The 14,578-nt window shown below is 43.8% G+C and overlaps 1 protein-coding gene across 2 annotated transcripts in view; it reads right to left on the bottom strand.

The window, feature by feature from the left end:
- The window catches only part of Ttc39b (tetratricopeptide repeat domain 39B), a 113,113-nt gene that overhangs the window by 56,674 nt on the left and 41,861 nt on the right, over positions 1-14,578 (bottom strand). The window contains exon 1 of one of the 2 annotated variants that reach the window (XM_057783763.1): positions 10,357-10,595. The exons of the other annotated variant lie outside the window; for it this stretch is intronic. The gene's annotated coding sequence lies outside the window, so the exon portion shown is untranslated. Of the gene's footprint in view, positions 1-10,356; positions 10,596-14,578 lie in introns of those variants that run through there. 2 annotated transcript variants of the gene reach the window in all.

The raw sequence follows: 14,578 nt of genomic DNA, 5'->3' as shown, positions 1-14,578 counted from the left end.
GGATCTAGTGGGAGAGCCTTAGATCACTGGGGTGTTGTGAGTTCTCTCATGAACAATGTTATAAAAGGAACAAACCTGGTGTGTCGATCCCCGTCCTCTCCTCCTGTTCAGAACGTGACTGTTCCTGCACAAGCTACCATCATGATATACTATTCATCTGTCAGCCTTACCCCAGAGGAGGACTGCCTGATCTACAACTCTGAACTCCCAAAAGTGTGGGCAAAGTAACCTTTTCTCTGTATGACTTACCTACCACAGGTGTTCTGTTGAAGTGATTTAAAGCTAACACAGAGACGTATTCAAGTCTTTGCTTATTTCATTCAGTAAAGCGCATCAGTAAATAAACATTGTGCTGACATCCATGTAACACAAAAGAGCAACACCAAATCTTTATATTGACCCATTTTAAAATGTGTACCATCACAATCAGCACAACTTATTTAAGATTTATCTATTTATTTAGTATGTATACACCTGCATGTATGCCTGCACTGAGGCCAGAAGAGGCCACCAGAACACATTATAGATGTTGTGAGCTACCATGTGGTGGCTAGGAATTGAACTCAGGACCTCTGGAAGAGGAGCCAATGTTCTTAACCTCTGAGCCACCTCTCCAGGCCTATAACTTTTAAATTTTACCTAAATGCTTCTTAGTTCTACAGTTATTCTAAATACTGCTATACTTATGTTAGAAAGTATGTTTTCAAATAGTAAAAAAAAAAAAAATTTATTTGCTTAACAATAAAGAAGGCCACATAGTATATTTCAATTACAGGTATTAATATATAAGTAAAATATGTCTTTATTTTGCATTGTTTTGAACACTCTAGTTATTAAATGTTTTTTTGTTTTTGTTTTTTGTTTTGTTTTTCAAGACAGGGTTTCTCTGTGGTTTTGGAGCCTGTCCTGGTACTAGCTCTTGTATATCAGACTGGTCTCGAACTCACAGAGATCCACCTGCCTCTGCCTCCCAAGTGCTGGGATTAAAGGCGTGCGCCACCACCGCCCGGCTTAAATGTTTTAAACAGATTTATGAGATATATTTCCCATAGGATTCCAACTATCACCACAATCTAACGTACAGCACCCCATCATCCCAGGACCAACCTATATCACCACAACCTAACGTACAGCACCCCATCATTCCAGGACCAACCTATATCACCACAACCTAACGTACAGCGCCCCATCATTCCAGGACCAACCTATATCACCACAACCTAACGTACAGCACCCCATCATCCCAGGACCAACCTATATCACCACAACCTAACGTACAGCACCCCATCATCCCAGGACCAACCTATATCACTACAACCTAACGTACAGCACCCCATCATTCCAGGACCAACCTATATCACCACAACCTAATGTACAGCACCCCATCATCCCAGGACCAACCTATTCACTGTCTCTCCCATTTCCTCACGACCTCTCATTACAAGCAAACACTAATCTTTTTGAATCTGCAGGTTTTAGTTTTCTGGACAGTTAGCAATTATCATACATGCTGTTCTGGATGACTGGTTTTTTCCCTTTCCATGTTTCCAAGATTCATTCATGTTCTATGGAACAGGTAACAATACTCCATTCTATCTAATACTAAGTAACATGCCATAGCTAAAATATGCCAAATTTGGTGATCACTTCATTTGTTCATTATGTACGGACATTACACTTTTTGTACATCATGAAGACTGATGCTATTACTATTCGTGTACAAATTTTATGTGAAAATAGTAGACCAGGAATATGATAGCTCTACATTTAACACTGAAGAGTTACCAATTGTTTTCCAAAGTGGTTATGTGGACTCATAATCTAACCAATAAAATGTGACAGCTTCAATTTCCTTACAATTTGACAAACACTTGTCATTTTGGTGAGTGTGGTAACTGCTTTGCAAGGTGGGGCTTTGGTGATGGACGTGTGCACTGGCTGCTTGGGATCCAAACACAAATCCTCGTGCTCATGCAGCAAACACTTTACTAACTGAGTCAAGCCCTTGCCCTGTGGTTTTGACTTACATTTGCCTAATGGCTGATGACATTAAGAATCTTTTAAGGCACTTATTTGGCCATTTGTGTATCTTCTTTGAGAACTATCCAGATTCTTTTCATATTTCTAATTGGGTTATCTGTCTTTTCATTATTGACTTAAGCATCACTCTAATTTTCAAATACTACACAGGACTATTTTGTTGTTATTTTGTTTTGTTTTTCAAAACAGAGTTTCTCTTTGCTGCCCTGGCTATCCTGGAACCCATCCATGTGGTACATGCCTACATCCTTGACAGAGGGCATAGGTACAAAGAAAGATAAATCCTGGCTTTAAACCAGAAACAAAAACACAGTGGGAGAGGAGAAAGGGAGGGAGGGAGGGAGGGAGGGAGGGAGGGAGGGAGGGAGGGAGGGAGGGAGGGAAGATGGAAAGGAGGGAGGGAGGGAGGGAGGGAGGGAGGGAGGGAGGGAGAGAGAGAGAGAGAGAGAGAGAGAGAGAGAGAGAGAGAGAGAGCAAACAGCCCAGAACTCGACATGTTTTCCCCTCAGCCTTCACCACCACACCCCTGGCCATCACCACTGCTATCGGAACAGAAGAACATTACTCCGACCTTTTCCCTCCTTCCCACCCTGATTCTTTACAAGAACATAAAATTGATAACGTCACAGGGTAATAAGAACGTAATTGTTATATCCTGAAATAAGTATTAGATATGATGTAGACTGATAGCCAAGATGCCCTTCCTCTAAGACTACAAAAGCCCCCTAAACCAAAACTAAAAATCTTAATATTATCGCTAGGACTTGGTGGGTTTCCATTATTTGCACCTGTTTCCATCTTTTCCAAATTTCCAGACAAGATCATATACTGTTTTCACAACCAGGAAAAGGAATATTTAGGTTCAAATCACTAAAGAAACATTCAAGTATTAATTTAAGAAAATAAACTCTGAACATGTCGTGCATATCACACAGCACAAAATGAAGCTAAAACTAGGCAAGCACAGCGTAATTTATTGCTTTTAGCCCTTCCCAGGTGAAGAAGTCAGGATGTTTCTCTACCTGATGTTTTTCCCACACCATTTTAGAGCACTCAGAAATCTTTCAACTTTCGCTAAACTGACGAAGTCCTTCACCACTGTGGTGTGTCCACCTGAACTTGACTGTGTCCTCCACTAGGGCAGGCTTCATCACTTCGTTTTTCTTTCTGGTTTTTCAAGACAGGGTTTTTATGTGTAGCCCTAGCAGTACTGGAACTCACTCCGAAGACCAGACTGGCCTTGAACTCAGAGAGATCCACCTGCCTCTGCCTCGTGCTGTGATTAAAGGGATGCACTACCCCTCCTAGCTCAGCCTGATTTTCACTGTGGTTGCCTTTACTAAAGTCAACTATGGCTGTGCCCATTTTACATGAGGTCCTGGGGATGCCCTTGAAGCAAGCGCTCCACCACTCAGTGTCCAGCCTTCTTCTCACATGTGTTCCAAGAAGGCTTCACTAAGTTGTCCAGACAGGCCTGAGTTCTCAATCTTCTTCCTGCCTTAGCCTCCCAAGCAGTGGGGATCACAGACCTTCCGAGGGGGCGCAGCTGAATGGGGATTTCCTCTTTACTGGAGGAACTGGCTCTGACAGGACAGGAAGTAGTACACTGTCAACTGTAATTTCCTATGTACTGGAGACTGTGCTCACGGACTATGTACACAGAACTGTGTGGATGGCAGCCAGGGTTGAATTGTGAGGTTATCCCAGGCTCTATAGAGAGCTGATGCCTGAAAACGCACAAACAAAATAAAATCCAAGTGATTAAGAGTGCTGTATGAAGAAGATATGATGTGGTGCCAAAGACACGGCTCAGCAGGTAAGAGTGCTGGCCACACAAGTCCAACAACCTGAATTACTCCCTGGAACCCACATAAATGTGGAATGAGAGTACCACCTCCCAAAAGCTGTTCTCTGACCCCCCCCACACACACACACACTGTGGCACATAAGCATCCACACTCACACACATCATACACACACACACGACAGTAATAAAGGATTTTTGAGAGAGGTATGGCTTAGCGACATGGTAGTGAAATACTGAGTTCCTTAAAAGTGAACTGATGAACATGGCAGGATGCTAACTGGCGCCACTTAAGTGGTATTAATACAGACAGCGCATGCAGGCTGAGCAAAGTGAGCGAGCCCTAAACAGCTGATTCTTCCTAAGACTGTAAGCGTCTTGAGGGACAGCGCCACAGCACCTAGCCCCGTGCCTGGCAAGGGAACCTTCAATCAGCATTATGCTGACTGAACAGAGGAACCAGGGAGCAACTGCAGGGTGGCACCACCCTCCCTGAGCAGACCAGCCACCCCTGGTCTACCCACCCAACCTAGACACACTCACTGTGCTAAGACTAACAACGGCAAAGGAAATCAAAAGCAACAGCCAGGGAGAGAAGACACTTAAGGTTAGTTCTCAGACACAAAGTTTTTAACATCAGAGCAAGACGCACAGGCAGAACTGAGTAAACAGAAGCACATCAAAAGCTTTGCTCAGCGGGGCAGTGGTGGTGGTGCTTTAATCCCAGCACTCGGGAGGCAGAGGCAGGTGGGTCTCTGTGAGTTCGAAGCCAGCCTGATCTGCAAAGTGAGTTCCAAAACAGACTCCAGAGTTACACAGAGAAACCCTGTTTCCAAAATAATAATAATAATAATAATAATAATAATAATAAATAAAAAACTTTGTTCAAGCCACCAGAGAATGGTGGCACACACCTTTAATCCCAGGACTTGGGAGACAGAGGCAGGTGGATCTTTGTGAATTTAAGACTTGCCTCGTCTATGGAGTGAGTTCCAGGATAGCCAAGGACACACAGAGAAAGAAACCCTGTATCAAGAAAAACAAACAACTTTGTTTACTCGAAAGATTCTCATGCACCCTTCTAGAGCACCCTACTATGAAAAAGAGTCTCTCATATAACCCAGGCTGGCTTCAAGCTTCCAATCCTCCTGCCTCAGTATCCTAAATGGCAGGTGTGTGTCACCACACCCAGCTCACAGAGGGAATGAATGATAAAACAAAATATTGAAACTAGATCAAGCATGTCATTAGCTCTTTTTTGATTACTGCGCTTTTTCTCTATGGAATAATGACCAAATAAGACGTTTTCAGGCTAGCTTAGTGACAAAGTGGGAGTAGTTTCAGGACCTGGGGTTCCTGTGGGCCAACCGAGACCAAGAAAGAGTGCTAAGCCCCAGGATCAGGGTCACGCCCACTCACAAGCCCCACAGGTACCTACAAGCACCCACGGCCACCACCCCATGCCTCCACAATCCCCACAGCCACACACAGACAAGGGGGCTAGAGCCAATGCAAAGGCCTGACAGTGGGTCCTACCAGGAGCCCCTCCCCAGACTCCCCCTGCAGCAGCTTCGCCCTGGAGGGAGGGGAAGGAGGTGGGCACAGCTGCAGTCTCAGTTCGCACCCCACTGGGTAGTGGCCCTCACCACCACCCCCCACTCCACCATCTCTCCAGAAATGAGCCCTGGAAATCTGAAAGCCAACTTCGCTGACAGCTTCGTGTTGGTTTGTTTTCAGTTCCTGGTGGGAATTGGGGCTTCGCTGAAAACTAAGACCGCTAGGAAAGAATAAACGTTCATTTCCACACTGAGTGGACTGACTCACTAAGTGGGCAGAGGGAAACTGCTGTCTGTTCAAACTGTCCCCAAACAGTACTGTTTTCCTTGCTCAAAGACACAGCAAACTCCCAAGAACAGGAACCTAGACCTTCCCAACTTCTTCCCTCAGGCAGAGCAAATCAAATTTCCTGTGTCACTTGAAACCAACGACAACAGGGTGGTGGACTGGCAGGTGGGGTGTGCAGCTCCTGGTTGATCTTCCTGGGTCCAACCACTCCTTTAACTGAAAGGCAAATGCGGGGCGGGGGGGGTCCTCTTCTCTATTGGAGGACCCCCTTCCAGCAGTAATGTACTTCATCGCTCTCGTCCTTCCGCACCAGAGTACCCCCAAGAATTGAGGAGGCAGCCTACCAGGACACAAGGCAAAGCCGGGCACCACCCCATGTGTGGCAGCCGTCATGATGGCGGGCCTCGGCAAGAGCAGGAAAGAACAATTCGGGGCTCAGTCTACTTCATGGGGCGCTCCCACAAGGCGATGTCCTCCATTTGTAAAATCACCTTTTAGCCGGAGCCAGCACATAAATAAATGTAAGGGTTGCCAGGGTGGCGATGTTGTTGTGCCCCTCCCTTATGATGAGGCGAGCCAAGAGCTTCCCAGACACAGGCCAGGGAAGGCATTCCTGCTACTCAGCGCTTCTGCCTAATGTCTCTAGCAATCCTAAAAGTGTTTGGCCAGTGACCATGCCCCTCCCGGCATGGAAGCAGATTTTTGCAGGGCGCACAGCAAATGCAGGTTTTCAGGGTAGGGATGGCTGGGAAGAAGTTATTCATTTAAAAAAAAAAAAAATCAAAGTTGAGACAAGGAATAGCAGGATGTCTTTAAACAACAATTGTTGCAAAGACAAGAATTCCTTTCCTTTTACCTCCCAATCCAGGAGAAGAGAAAAAGTAAGTCGCCCAAAAGCCATTTCCTCAGATGAGTTTGTCTCTGCTTGCTGACTGGAGCGTCAGCCTGCTTTTTCAGCTGTAGTGAGCGGTGTATGAAACATGGACACGGGAGTGTATTAGTGTATAGATGCTGATGGGCATGTGCGCATGGAAGGACAGGCATAGAAAGAAATAGTCAAGAAATTAAGCACCGGCACTGACTCTTCTCCCACACTTCCGTGCTGATATGCTATACTTATTCAGGCTGTATGGTATGAAACTATCAAAGGGAATGGCTGCTATTGCAGGAAAGGAGGGAGGGAGGGAGGGAGGGAGGGAGGGAGGGAGGGACGGACGGACGGACGGACGGACGGACGTGGGGGGCAAAGAAGGAAGGAGAAACCTTAAATTACTGAGAAGGTGAACAGCAACTAAACTACCTGTTTATGTTACACGTCCTGTTTTGTGGGAAAGTGTAAGGCTCGAATTCTGCCTTACTGTCTAAGACAATGAGTACAGCCCCGACCACGGATGAAATTCAAGTCGTAGCCCCTGCTCTTCTCTTTCTAAAGTGCAGCCACCTGTAATGATTTCAAATAAAGTATCCTATAACCCACGAATCTAAGAGGATCACTGAAGAAATCTATTCATCCCACCCAATGGTCACTAAGGACTGCCCCCACCTGTGAACTAGTGAACCGTCAAAAGTAGAGGAAACCACGCATGAGATTTGCATCAAATCCGCGTGCTAAGCACCAAGTCTCCTTTAGAACAAACAGCACTGCCGCTCTGCTCCTCACTCTCACCAAGGCCACCTGGCAATTTGGTTATTGCCGGGGCGTCAGTCTGGGGAGGGGTCTCCAACACCCACAGGCCTGGCCTGTCCAACATGTTTGCGTCTTCAGGGTGGAGTACAGTCACAGGGTAGACAATTCCAAGTGAACACAGTCATCAAGATTCAAACAAGCTTCAGGAGAGCCCCGCTAGGAGGAACTCTGGAAGCACAAGCTGTTCCCACCTGCAGGGCACAGCCACAGCTTAGCCAAAGTTGCAGACTTTAAGGTGTGAGGTGATGACGCTGGAGCACAAGGGGTCTGGTGTCAACAGGGCCCTGGGCTCACAAGCTCTTTGTCACACTTCCCACCAAGAAGCTGCACAGCCAGCTAGAAACTGTGGCAGGTCCGGGAGACTTGCTGGATGTCTCCGATGAAGTCACTCCTTGCCTCATTCCCGCACTGCAGAAAGTGACTGCTGCTGGGTGACTCCGTGGGAACACTGCCGAGGTTGACAGACAGCTCTCCGACTTGATGGGCAGCAATCTGCACACCAAGTACAGGAAAGATGGCTTCTTCCCACCGCCATTCCTTTCCTCGGGTGAACCTCGCCTGCGCCTTTCGCTGGCTCACCTGGCTCAGCCTGCCCTTTCTGAAGGGAGCAGAGGACGCCAGCAGGGGAAAGCCACTGCAAGTGATAGGAAGACCTGGGCTTGGGGCCAAAGGAAATAATCACTTTATTGTTCACGATATCCAGAAATACACTGAAGTTTACACCAGAAGAAATTGGGGGACGCTGCCCCCAATCAGCCTCCAGATGGGACACGTAAAGCAATCACAGGTCTGCCAGCTTACAAGGGGTGCTATTACAATTGTCACTCTGGGTGACCCCAGGCGATGGGCTGATCTCTGTGACCTTCATTCTCCTCATCTGTACGTCCACTGACGGGTCCGTTACTATAAAGAGAGAGGAGAAGGAGGAGGACGAAGAGGAGGAGCAGAATGACCAAAAGCACTGGGCCCAGCCCAGAAAATCTTTGAGGAAGACCCCAGCTCTATCTTCCCCCCTAAGGCAGGGAAATGATGGCACAGATTGTACATAATAACCAATATCCCTCCCTCCCTTCCCCGGTGGACCAGCCAAAACAGAAACCAGTTCTTTCTGATCTAAACCCTGTACTTAGGGTGCTTACTGCGTACCTGTTGAACTAATGGACTTAGTTCTAACACCTCCATCTCAAAGGCTCTGTGACTGTCAGCCTAGGGCAGAGCCGGTTACAAGCATTTATGTGGCCCACATAAAGCTGCTCACAAAGTAGCCTGTAGCTACAGAGCTGAAAGGCTCACCACAGCTCCAATGAAATAACCTGGTAATTAGGTTTCAACGGCCTCCTTTGCCTACTAAAAATATCTGCTCAGGGAGTCCAAGAACAGTATTTGCTGCAGTGTTATATCGCCAGAGCTTGGGAAAATCTTGGCAACAAATGTGAACATTTATGAATCAATGAATGAATGAATGAATGAATGAATGAATGAACAAATGCTCTTTGCAAGCTTAAAGGCAAAGATCCTAAATTTAGCATCCTTCCTAATTAAATTCAAGTTGCTGCACTTAGGTATGACAAAATGTTTAAAAATAAAAGCAGCAAATGTTTGATCTCTAGGTGGCAGGGATTTTTTTTCTTTCTTAAAAAAAAATCCTCCATTTATTTTTACTCTGTGGAAAATCAACCAAATACTGGCACCCACAAAGTTTACATATTATATCTGCCTAAGTCAAGCATAGTAGATGTACAAAGACAACTATGACCGGTTGCTGTTTAAAAGTATTCTGACTACCAGTCTCTGGATATATCACTCCTAAAAGTCGCGTTTATGTGGTTTAAAGACAGAGGGAGAAGATCGATAGCCAACTGATAAGAATCAGTTCACAAAGACCAATAAGAACATATGAGGGTCACAGAAGGAATCTGAAACCAATCTTTATGCTAACAAAATGCTTAGGGTGCGTTCACCAATCCAGAAAAGGAACAGCTGCAGCCCATGGTGAGTTCTAGAAGACAAAGTGGGACACAATGACTCAGGGCAGATGTTCTGAGTTCAGGATCTGTGTCGTACACATATGTTCACACATACACACACACAATGACTCAGGGCAGATGTTCTGAGTTCAGGATCTGTGTCGTACACATATGTTCACATACACACACACACAATGACTCAGGGCAGATGTTCTGAGTTCAGGATCTGTGTCGTACACATATGTTCACATACACACACACACACAATGACTCAGGGCAGATGTTCTGAGTTCAGGATCTGTATCTGTCTCTCTCTCTGTCTCTGTCTCTCTCTCTCTCTCACACACACACACATACACACACACACCAGCAGTAATTCCAATGTATAACTTTAAAAGGTCAGGAAGCAGAGCTCACTTCCCAGGGCTCACGTTCACCATGACCTGCCACAGACGCGGGCTGCAGCTAACACCACCCAGCTGGAGGTAAAAGTCTAGGCTAAAGGACACAGGCTATTTCTGAATGAACACCACTTTACTCATCTTTAAGGTTTTAATTACCGTAACAAGACAAAACAAAAAGCTAGAAAGCAGCCGCAGAGGACCTAAGATGAGCACAGAGAGCACAAGTGAGCATCCTCCTGCTGCCATTGTTCTGCCGTGGGAGTCTTGGGGAGCCCCAGGGCACACCTTGCAGCATGTCAGCAGCCCTGGCACCAGGGAAGACCACAGGCTCTGCAGCGCAGGCGGTGCACAGACGCAGGCATGCTGTTTTCTGCAATCACAGCACTCACCCTCAGACGATTCAAAAAAGGGAGGGGGCGTGGGAAGCCCCAGCAAGCTTGACAGGAAGCTAAAAGGACAATGTCATCTAACAAAACCTGCAGGTCTCTAGTCAAATGGAACTCTTTAATTTTTTCCCCCAAAAGGTTTCCTTAAATAAATCCCCCCCAGACTTAAAGAGAACCTTGTAATCGTGTCCCCAGAACCGCTAAATAAACACAGCATACTCACAGACTCCCAGCGGCTGTAACTTCAGAGGAGAGAACACAGCTCCACTATTAAAGCTGTCTTCCCTCTCTTCTACCAGATCTTTTCAAAAGCCAACTAAAAGAACCATTCCTCAGTATAAAGACCAGCAGAAATCGTCAACTTCTGCTTCGTTCCCCAGCCTGCAGATCCTGGCAAAGAGGTAACCAGGCATCTGACGGCCCCCAGGGCACTGCAGGGCGAATTCAAGACCTGTCAGTTACGGTGGCAGCTACACTCACTGCTGTGGCGGCTGCTTCCGCAGGAAGGGATGCTGGGAGATTTTCTTCCCCCAATCTCTGCTGCAGCCTAGTCCTAATCCATCACTGTTTGATTATCCGAGAGAAGCAGGCACTACAAGTACAGATAGCCGAGTGTATAAAAACCACAGGAGCACCCAATGATTTTTCACCTAACCTAGGCATCAAGGGACAGCATCAATTACTTTCTTATTTTAAGAAAAAGTAAGGATAGGCTGCTATTTCCAGGCGTGACTTATATTTTATACCCATGGACTTTCTTAAAACACACTTTAAAGGAACACTGAAGATGGGAAGTCAGTCTGGCAGGTTGTGTCAGTGACAAATCCCCATCATGAGACAGGCAGAGCAAGGCTGCCAGAAAGGCCAAGTTCAAAGTGACATTTGATAAACAGTATTTCAAGTGGGCTTGAGTTTGGAGTTGTGTTTTTTGGTTATAGTTTTATCTGTGTTTTGATTGTTGATATGGCTATATAAGACACTGTCATGTGTGGGGAGCTACCAAGTATAAGAAGATGGTATCTCCAGATTATAAATAGGAACTAGGAAATGAAGAAAAATAAATCCAGACACAATCCCATAATACAGAGATTATTGTGTAGCAATTTACTTGGGATATTTTTCTCTGTCCTATGTCATATGGATGGAACTTAACAATTAACATTTTTTCTTTAGTAATATTGATTTCCAAGTTATGTATTATTTTTGAGTTGCATGACTTTTCCTGGGATGATGGAGAACAAATATCCCATGAAGATGGATGCTAAAAAGAAATCCCACACTAGCTCAGAACTGAGTATAATAAAGGGTTATTTATTTAGGGGTAGACTCACAGATCACAATCCTCTGCACAAACAGGGAACAGGAACCGAATCCAGCAGCCAGAAGAGAGAGTTAGCGGGCTTTACATCAGCATTTATAGTGTAAGAGGCCTCGTTCAAGTGAGCTGGTATCTTAAAGGCTATTGGCTGGAGGAGTTCCTATAGCACCTCCCCTTTTTGTTTAAATAAGAGAAGTCTAAGCCTAATATAAAACAATATACAATAAGAACAAATATCAAGTATAAAAATTAGAATTACAACCAGCATAAACAATATCAAGCAATAAATATGTGATAAAGGTTTCAATAATTATCCTATCCTAAGGAGTCTTGGATTAGAAATAGCTTTTAGCCAAATCATAAGAGGAAAGTAACTACAATTATCTAGTCTTCAACCCCTCAAACACCTGACAAGGGAAATAATATTACTTAAGTAAACAGGAAGTAAAATCAAGCAACTTCCAAAATATGCAATAAATGACAGGGACAACTGGCTACCTAGCCAATAACCCAAAGTCTCATTTGCAACATTGGAGCAACCAACTTTGGCTAAGGCCTAGAGTAACTGACAGACCATTTTCAGAGGCAGGAAAATTTTCAGAACTGTCTTATCCTGTCTTGGCAAGATTTGACAGTCTTTTTCTTGTATCCTGCTTGTCCCGTCGAGACACCTTGCATTTTGTCAGTGGTCGAGGCATGGGCAGTTCCTTGCCCAAAGGCCAGTTTTGCCAAGAAGAAAACAAGCTCCAAGTGAATTGTCTTCAATGCTCAACATTCTCTGTGGAACAGATCAGAGCTGCCAGGAGCAATTGTGTCTCACATCAACAGAACCCTAAGTTATTTAAATACCATATTCTACAGTTCTTTGAAGTGACTAAAGATTACTTATCTATGCAGAATACAATCTCTATGTTTCTAAAAAACCTGATTAGTCTAACTATAAGTATGAAAAAAGGATGATTATCAATCTATAATTTTTAATACCTATGTAGCATAAAGACTAAGACTTCATATTAGAATATTAAGCAATCTTTAAACAACTGTACAGCAAATGAGGACAATGACCTCAAAATGTAAACAATGTATAAGTATCTTGATCAGAGGTAGAAATATATAGTACAATATGATAAATTTATGCTAAAATTGCATCAATATATAAAATGTCTTAAACAGAGGTGGTAGAAGCATGAATGTATACAATATACAAAAATAATTTTGCCTAGGTGTACAGGCATTGTAGACAGAAATAGGAACATATTCAATATAATTTGAATTTGTATCAATATACAAGAATCTATACCATTGTAAATTGTCTATAAAAAATAGCTCACAAGTACTCACTCTATTACTCACTATTATTATTAGTGTAAGCTCACACTAATCCACCTATTATCCTATCCAATTTCCCTCTTTCTTTTCCAAAAAGATCCTTGAGCCTACATAATTTTCACCCCAATACCCAATCCTATACCAATTATAATCAACCCCTCAATGATGTCTCTAACCCTGAGGACAAACTTTGTTGGGAGAGGGGACGAAATCTTCTAGAATTACCTCCAGCTGTCATGGGGGTAACGTTCTTTCTATGGGATCCTGTGAAAGCAAAATGAAGGTTAAGTTTCAAGATTACTATCTGGTATAACTGCAAATAGTCTGAGTATTCAGTAGGGTTTTTCTGAGGTTCCTATTTGGAGTTCTGGTTGAATTACTTTATTGATAGCTCTTAGATCTGTCACCATTCTCCATTTTCCAGATTTCTTTTTAACAACAAATACAGGAGAATTCCAAGGGCTGGTTGATTCTCCAATATGGTGAGCATCTAGTTGCTCCTGTACCAGCTATTCTAAAGCCTGCATTGTCTCTTCTGTTAAAGGCCATTGTTTAACCCATATTAGTTTCTCGGTTAACCATTTTAAAGGCAGGGCATTGGTACCTGTAAGGATTTGCTAGTTGCTTTGTGTTCTTGTACAATCTGAATGGCTGTTGACCTTTGTCTATAGTGCCTTATAATATCCTCAGAAACATGCATTTCTGGGACTGCAGGAATGTTAATCTGGATATTCCATTACTGCAGTAGGTCACAACTCCATATATTCACTGCATTATTAGCCACATACGGCCTCAGCCTTCCTCTCTGTCTTTCTGGCCCAATGAAGTCAATCTACCTCGTGCTTTGTTTCACTTGACATAGGGTTCCAGTTCCTAGGAATTGAACATCTGCCTCCTGAAGAGGAAAACTCAGATGCCAAGATTCTGGAGTAATGATACTCACGTCCATACCCATGTCTAGTAAATCTCTCAATTACAGTGTTATTTATATGCACTCTTAGCTTTGGTCTTTGATCATTAAAATAAGTCTGCCAGAATATACATTTCTTATTTCCTATTGGAATTTTTGATTCATCCTCCATGTTTATTCCATCATATAGAACAGTATTTTTTTTTTAACATCAGGCAATGGATTTTTAAATTTCCCTGGTGAAACAAGTCCTCCATAGTAACTGGGAATAACTGGACCATGTTTGACTCAGGGGCCTGCAAGAGCTCCCCCCCCCAACGAGTTTCCCAATGGTATCACGTTGCCTTCTCTGTCTTTTGTTGATCTGCATTCATTGGTCCAGTGTCAGCCTATGCCACACCTCCTACATAATCCAGAAAGTTGATACCTTTTATTTTTGTCATTCCCAGAGGAGACATTATCTCTAGAAATTCCTTGTCTACAATCCCTTTTCAGATGTCCTATTCTACCACAATTAAAACATTTGATATTTTGATGTCTCCTCATACCTTTGGAAATTTTCTCCTACCCAAGCCTCAGTATTAAAGTCAAATATCTCAAATGTCTCAATGTTATACTTAAGCAAAGAGCAAAGCATACTTGTCAGTATTTAACCAGGCACAAATATGCAGAACCAAAGTGGTGTGGGACGTTTTGTGCTGCCTCTGATTGCATCTCACTGCCACACAACTGCAACCGCAACACCTGCTGGCCAATAAAAATTATTAAACCTACACCAATTTACCAAAATCTCATAACAAAAATAACTATTTGATTAATAAATAAATCAATAAACTTGAAAGTTATATAATTGCAGACAATATTATCATCCAGGAATTTAATAACATT

Source organism: Chionomys nivalis, chromosome 11 (assembly GCF_950005125.1).
Source record: "Chionomys nivalis chromosome 11, mChiNiv1.1, whole genome shotgun sequence".
Lineage (NCBI taxonomy): Eukaryota > Metazoa > Chordata > Mammalia > Rodentia > Cricetidae > Chionomys > Chionomys nivalis.
This window is presented reverse-complemented; position numbering and strand designations above follow the sequence as displayed.